The 6,182-nt window shown below is 51.8% G+C and overlaps 1 non-coding gene across 1 annotated transcript; it reads right to left on the bottom strand.

Annotated features, from left to right (window-relative positions):
• Positions 1 to 4,845: 4,845 nt before the first annotated feature.
• On the bottom strand, positions 4,846 to 4,917 carry TRNAG-GCC. The gene has a single exon. It is a non-coding gene; the product is annotated as a tRNA-Gly (tRNA).
• Positions 4,918 to 6,182: the final 1,265 nt, after the last annotated feature.

The following is a 6,182-nucleotide window of genomic DNA, read 5'->3' as shown; positions in this document are numbered from 1 at the left end:
GACGTCAGGGGGTGTGGCATATGCAAATAAGTTATGTGAATGAGTTATGCTAGTGAGCTCCTGCCCCTCTTTTTCTACGAAAGGACCCCTGCCTAAAAGTAAAGTTGGACTAGAGAGTGGGGGGGTGAGAGGAGGAGGAGAGAGAGAGAGACCTTAATTGATTCAGCATAATCCCTTGTTCTATGCATGTGCCTGAACAGTGTACCATATCATTGCTCCAGGCCTGGTACGAACACGCCCCACAAGCACATGCAACACCCTTACATGTTGTCGCATAAATCAAGACAGAAAATGCTGCTTCTTTCTGAAATCCTGCAAATTTGGGTTGCCAGGTGTCGTCGGTCCATTCCCCCCCCCCGGTCACTGGCAGGGGATGGGGGGGGGTGGGGTTGCCAAATCCCGGTCGGGAAACTCCTAGAGATTTGGGGGTGGAGACCGGGGAGGACAGGGACCTCAGTGGGGCACTATGCCACAGAGTCCGCCCTCCAAAGCAGCCATTTTCTCCAGGGGAGCTGATCTCTGTAGTCTGGAGATGAGCTGCGATTCCAGGAGATCCCCGGGTCCCACCTGGAGGCTGGCGTAGGGTTGCCAGCCCCAGATTGGGAAACTCTTGGAGATTTAGTGGGTAGAGCCTGGGGAGGGTGCGTGTTGGGGAAGGGGAGACAGGGACCCCCATGGGGTACCATGCCATAGAGTCCTCCCTCCGAAGCATCCATCTTCTGCAGGGGGACTGATCTTTGTAGTCCGGAGATGAGCTGTAATTCTGGGGGGTCTCCAGGTCCCCCCCGGAGGGTAAAGCAAAACACAAAAAGGAAGCTGTGCAAAAAATGCTGCAGTTGATATCCCAAAAGTCTATATTTCCATGTCATGCCGAAAGTCCATTTGTGTTTTTTTTTCAGACATACAATCAAAGACGTCTTCACAAGGTGATGACGACGAAACTCTCCGGATTAACAATTCCCGTTTCGTAGCGCCGTCATCAAAGATCAACGAGACGGAGACGTCGTTCCTAATTTTGCAAAGAGCAATCCTTCCGTTCTCAAAATATACAGTTTCTAATCCATGCCCTGGGATAAATTCTAATACATGTTTTCACAAAGCACGCAAGCTAATCATAACTGTATGTTGTAAACATGGGAGGAAGAAATGGGCAAAAAAACCCTCCAGGATCCCCGGCCAAACTGGCCTGGAGAAAAGAAATGTTTCCTGACCCCAAAGTGGCGATCGGCATTTCCCTGGCCTCCGGTGCAGCCACTGGCTCCAGGAGAACAGGTCTCTGCTGCCTAGAGATCAACTGTAATTCCGGGAGATCTGGAAAACCTAGTGCCCTGGAACGTTCCCCCACACCTTTAAGCAAAGCGTCTTCCTAGCTGAAACCTCCCAACCTGCAGAGGTTCAAGAAACGCCGGTCCCACTTTTCTTCACCTGATGACTCACTCCCCTGGCATCTGTTTACAGGCTGCAAGGAGCCCTTTGGCTGTCTCGTGCTCACAGACGTCCCAGGAGAAACCGGCAGCTGGCGGTTTCAATCCAGCCCAGGGAAAAGGAGATTTCAACACACACGGGAGAGGCCGTGGTGTCATTCCGCAACCGATAGGGCCGAAAGCAGAAAAGCTTTCCCGCTTTCCCAGGGGGCTGCTTCTAACCGTCCTCTCCCGTTGGAGATTGGCATGCAAAGTCACACCACGCCCTTCACCCCTCCCCAAAATGAAATGTACATCTCTTCGGTCAGTTTGTGCAGAGCAAGGGTCTATTTTATTCAGCAACTGCAGTGAAAAGCGCCGTCCGGTTGCATCCAACTTACGGGATCGAAAAGTGCTTGACACAAAGGGAAAACTCAAAGGAAGTCCACAAATCCTTTGTATAAAAAAAACTTCAGGAGAGCAAAGGTTCTACGTCTTGTACGATCCCAGCTCTTTAAGAATATATGAGGGTTGGTTGAACTTTAGCAAAGATTTAAAACTGCTTGGATTGTTCTGTACAATATAATCTTTCTGCTTTTGTTCGTGATTCATTCACGGAGTGTCTTTATATCGATACAATCTCCTCCCGTGAGCTCTCATTTTGATATACAACCTCCAGGGAGTGGCTGAAGATGCCTAGAGTTACAACTGGTCTCCAGGCCGCGTAGATCAGTTCCCCTGGAGGAAATGGCTGTTTTGGAAGAAGGACTCTAGGACAATATGCCCTGCTGAGGTTTCTCCCCAAATCCCGCCCTCCCCAGGCTCCACCCCTAAATCTCCAGGAATTTTCCAATCTGGAGCTGGCAACCTTTTCAACCCCTCTGGCATGGAAAAAAATATGCAGACGTGTGCTGGATGCCCACAGAACAATGCAATAACAAAAGAGACTAGATTAAAGCCATGACATCATTTAAAAGGTAAAGGTTCCCTTGCTCGAAAGCCAGTCGAGTCCGACTCTAGGGTTGCGGCGCTCATCTCCGTTTCAAAGCCGAAGAGCCAGCGCTGTCCAAAGACGTTTCCGTGGTCATGTGGCCAGCATGACTAAACACCAAGGAGCACGGAACGCTGTTACCTTCCCACTGAAGTGGTACCTATTTATCTACTTGCAATGTCTTGCTTTCGAACTGCTTGGTTGGCAGGAGCTGGAACTAGAGACGGGAGCTCACTCCGTCATGCGGCACACTCGGGTCTCGAACTGCTGAACTACCGCCCTTCCACAGCCTGCAGTTCAGCGGCTTAACCACTTGAGCCACCGCAGCTCCTTGACATCATTTAGTGCCTGATAATTAAAAAAAAACCAAACCACTTATTCCTTCATAGAAAAAATACAAAGGTCGATAAAACTACACATGGCCGTCTGCTCCAGACTCTCTCATTCAGTATCCTTGTATTCTCAAAAGCAGTCTGCTCCAAATTCAGGGGTCGTTTTGTAGAAAAAGAGCTAGGGGAACTCATTAGCATAACTCATTAGCATATGCCACACCCCCTGACATCACCGGAAGTGTGTCATAAGGCCATACCCCCTGACATCACCGGAAGTGTGTCATAAGGTCGCACCCCCCGCTGCCAACGGTCCCGGCCGCCGCCGCCGGCCTTGCAGCTCCCACCTCACCCGGGGGAACTGCGATCCCCCGCGTTCCCCCCCGAAACGACCTCTGTCCAAATTCAATCTCTTTTTCAATGATTTTTCCGGATATTTAAGTGTTTCAGACCTCTGTTCTTTCCTCAGGAACAAATCCTATATGGGAATTTCACATGCAATGTTATCTTCAAGTTGACACTTTCATTGATTTAAGAAAGGTAAAGGTTCCCTTGCTCGAAAGCCAGTCGAATCCAACTCTAGGGTTGCGGTGCTCATCTCCGTTTCCAAGCCGAAGAGCCAGCACTGTCCGAAGACGTTTCCGTGGTCATGTGGCCGGCATGACTCAACACCAAGGCGCACGGAACGCTGTTCCCTTCCCACCGAAGCGGTCCCTATTTATCTACTTGCAATTTGTTGCTTTCGAACTGCTAGGTTGGCATTGGTTTACTTTTCTGTTAATCTACCTGGGCCAGGTCGCCTCACTTATTTCCTGCTGCTGCTCCCGCCAAAGTCAAATGGACCCAGACGATGTCTTTTTAACCCACCGGCCAAAGCTGCTAACCTAGATTTTCAGAACGACTGGCATCATAAGAACATAAGAACATAAGAGACGCCAATGTTGGATCAGGCCAAAGGCCCATCCAGTCCAACACTCTGTGTCACACAGTGGCCAGAAATACCAAGTGCCATCAGGAGGTCCACCAGTGGGGCCAGGACATTAGAAACCCTCCCACTGTTGGCCCCCCCAAGCCCAAGATGACAGAGCATCACTTGCCCCAGAGCCCCTATCTATACCTTGTGGCTAATAGCCACTGATGGACGCATCAATTGCGTACAGCAGAGCCCTGGCACTACCCAGCGCACAGCACATACCACTAATGGCAGACAGTCCCACCACATCCTGTGGATTTCCGAGGCGAACATCTCAACTGTTTGGCGTGCATTTTGGAGCCGCCGCGCATCAGGAATCACCCAGTGCCCTCCATACTGAAGCCATCAGACTATGCCCCAGGAAACTGGACTGTTATATACAAGCCACATGGAAAGTGCAAGACGCAGAAGTCAGCCCTTCTGACACCAGAGCATGACCTAATGGGAACAAGTCACTAGAACAGCCAGCAAGGGGAAGTTACAGAGACTCACATGTGGGGACACTTAATCACTCTCCGGTCCAACTTGCGGGGAACTCCCTTCGGCTCCCCCAAACACAGACAAAGCCACACTGTGAATCATCCTCCAAGCTTTCTGGTACGATGCTGTATCTCCACACAACTTTCTAGAGTTCACAATCCCTGATGAACATACACGAAGCTGCCTTATATGGAATCAGAGCATCAGGCCATTGGAAGCGGCTCTCCAGGGTCTCGGGCGGAGGTCCTTCCCATCACCTCCTGCCTGGTTCTTTTTAACTGGAGATGCCAGGGATTGAACCTGGGACGCCAAGCAGAGGCTCTTCCCCTGAGCCACAGCCCCTCTTTACAGCTCTCCAGGGTCTCGGGCTGAGGTCTTTCCCAACACCTCCTGCCTGGTTCTTTTTAACTGGAGATGCCAGGGATTGAACCTGGGACGCCAAGCAGAGGCTCTTCCCCTGAGCCACAGCCCCTCTTTACAGCTCTCCAGGGTCTCGGGCTGAGGTCTTTCCCAACACCTCCTGCCTGGTTCTTTTTAACTGGAGATGCCAGGGATTGAACCTGGGACGCCAAGCAGAGGCTCTTCCCCTGAGCCACAGCCCCTCTTTACAGCTCTCCAGGGTCTCGGGCTGAGGTCTTTCCCAACACCTCCTGCCTGGTTCTTTTTAACTGGAGATGCCAGGGATTGAACCTGGGACCTCCTGCATGGCAAGCAGAGGCTCTACCACTGAGCCACGGCCCCCCACCTGCCCCAGAGGAAGAGGGAACCCGCTTCCTGAGCCCAGAGAACGGCAAGAGAACTGACACAATTGAAGCAAGATGGAGAAGCAGGAAAGGTCTCCGAGCTCCCCAAGTTCTTTGCATGAGAACTGGAGAGAGTTAGGGAAACTACCCCAGGATCACCAGAAGGTCGTTCTGCAGAGGCAGGTAGTGGCCAACCACCTCTGTCCGTCTCTTGTCTTGGTAATCCTGGGGGGTCGCCATAAATCGGCAGTCCCTTGATGGCACTTTCCACCACCGAGGTTTCTGCCCGCAGGATTTATTCGAATGCACATCTAGGGCAGACGGGAGGCGAAGCATGCCATCGAAAGTGCACAGGGGCCGAGGCCTTCCCCTGACGTTGCTTCCTGGCTCTGGGATTCAGAGGTTTAGTGCCTCTGGATGTGGAGGTTCCCCCTCAGTCGCCAGGGCTAGTACGAATGAATCCCTCTCATCCCCTTTACAAGCTGTTTATCCCTGTGGCCATCAGGACCTCCCCTGGCAGTAAATTCCACAGTCTTATCCCTGTGGCCATCAGGACCTCCTTTGGCAGTGATTTCCACATCCTAATCACTCTCTGTGTAAAGTAGTATTTCCTTTTGTCTGTCTTGAGCCTACTGCCCATCAGCTTCATTGGATGCCCTCGAGTTCTAGTCTTTTTGGGAGAGGGAGACAAATTTCTCTTTGTCGGCTCTCTCCATCCCGTGCACAATGTTATACACGTCTCTCATGTTGCCCCTTAGTGGTCTCTTTTCTAAACCGAGACGTCCCAGACTCTTCAGTCTTTCCTCCAGGGGTCATTTCCTGCAGGAGCACACAGGAGCGGAGCTCCGGCAGTAAAGAGCCCAGGGGGCGGGCACATGCAACAAGCCCCACCCCCTGCTCCCAGCAGCCCTCAGTCAGAGCAAGAAGCAGCCAGGTAAGTTGCAGGGCTCCCCCCCGTCCCCCCGGTCCAAAACAGTCCAGTGGCACCTTTAAGACCAAGTTTTATTCAGGTACAAGCTCTCCCTCCTCTGTGAGGACAGATCTGCACGTTTCCCTCCCCCCAATAGCTAGCAATCCAAAACAGTCCAGTGGAGCCTGAGCAGTGGGTGTTGCCTTCTGACACACTTCCGGTGATGTCAGGGGGTGTGGCATATGCAAATGAGTTACGCTAATGAGCTCCTGCACCTCTTTTTCTACGAAATGACCCCTGCTTTCCTCGTCTTGGTTGCCCTCCTCGGCACTTTTTCCAACTCTGCAATGTCT

The sequence above is a fragment of the Gekko japonicus genome, unplaced genomic scaffold, assembly GCF_001447785.1.
Source record: "Gekko japonicus isolate JY-2015 unplaced genomic scaffold, Gekko_japonicus_V1.1 scaffold5025, whole genome shotgun sequence".
Taxonomy (NCBI): domain Eukaryota; kingdom Metazoa; phylum Chordata; class Lepidosauria; order Squamata; family Gekkonidae; genus Gekko; species Gekko japonicus.
Note: the sequence above shows the minus strand (reverse complement) of the source record. Positions and strands in the feature narration are given on the sequence as shown.